Source organism: Tiliqua scincoides, chromosome 5 (assembly GCF_035046505.1).
Source record: "Tiliqua scincoides isolate rTilSci1 chromosome 5, rTilSci1.hap2, whole genome shotgun sequence".
NCBI classification, from domain to species: domain Eukaryota; kingdom Metazoa; phylum Chordata; class Lepidosauria; order Squamata; family Scincidae; genus Tiliqua; species Tiliqua scincoides.
The window spans coordinates 23,041,312-23,042,141 of NC_089825.1; positions in this window are offsets into that span (position 1 = coordinate 23,041,312).

The window sequence follows — 830 nt, forward strand, 5'->3', positions numbered from 1 at the left end:
ATATTTTCTAATCTCACCCAGACTCGCTTCCCATGTGGGAGGCTGGGGGCTGCCACAAACTGGAAGCACTGGGCCAAGGAATGCATGCATGAGACTTTCTAACACAGTGTCAGATCTGGGAAGAAACTGACCTGCTACAAGTAGCTCTTTGACTTGTGGATCCACTTACCAGGGAGGAGGCTACAGCTGCTGCAGAAGTCAGTTTTGGGATACTTTCCATTCTAGTGTCAGCCTAAATATGATGATGCTAATTTTCTGCAATGATTTTCTATATTTCAAAGATTTTAGAGAGGCTTGAGGCTGTCCATACTTACCTGGGAGTAAGCCCCATTGACTAGAATGTGATTTACTTCTGAGTAGACATGCATAGGCTGGGGCTCTGAGTGGGTTTGGTTTTCTGTACTCCCACTTCTAGCTGCTGATGCTGCCTGGGTGGGTAGATCTGGGCTCTGCAGCAGGAAGCCTGGCAGACTTGGGCTCCAGAGACTGCTGGCTGTTGCCGCCCCCACCCCCTGCCCTGCTTTGACCCCTCAACCAGCCCCATAACCACCCTCCTCCCACACTGCTTGAGCCCTGCCCTCTCCCCTCCCTTGGAAGGGGGCCCCTGAGAAACTTTGCACCCCCTGATAAGATGCCTCTCCGAGGCCCTGCGTGCCCCTGTTGCAGGGCCAGGGGGTTTGCAGCGGGTGCATCTGAACCACCGAGGAGGGCAGCTTCAATGCATCTGGGCGAGGCAGTGGGAACCGAAGAGCACCGGAACAAATGGGTGCCTGCAGAGGGAGGCTGTCGGTGGAGAAGCCGCCTCGGCACCAGTGCCTGCTGCTGCAGGA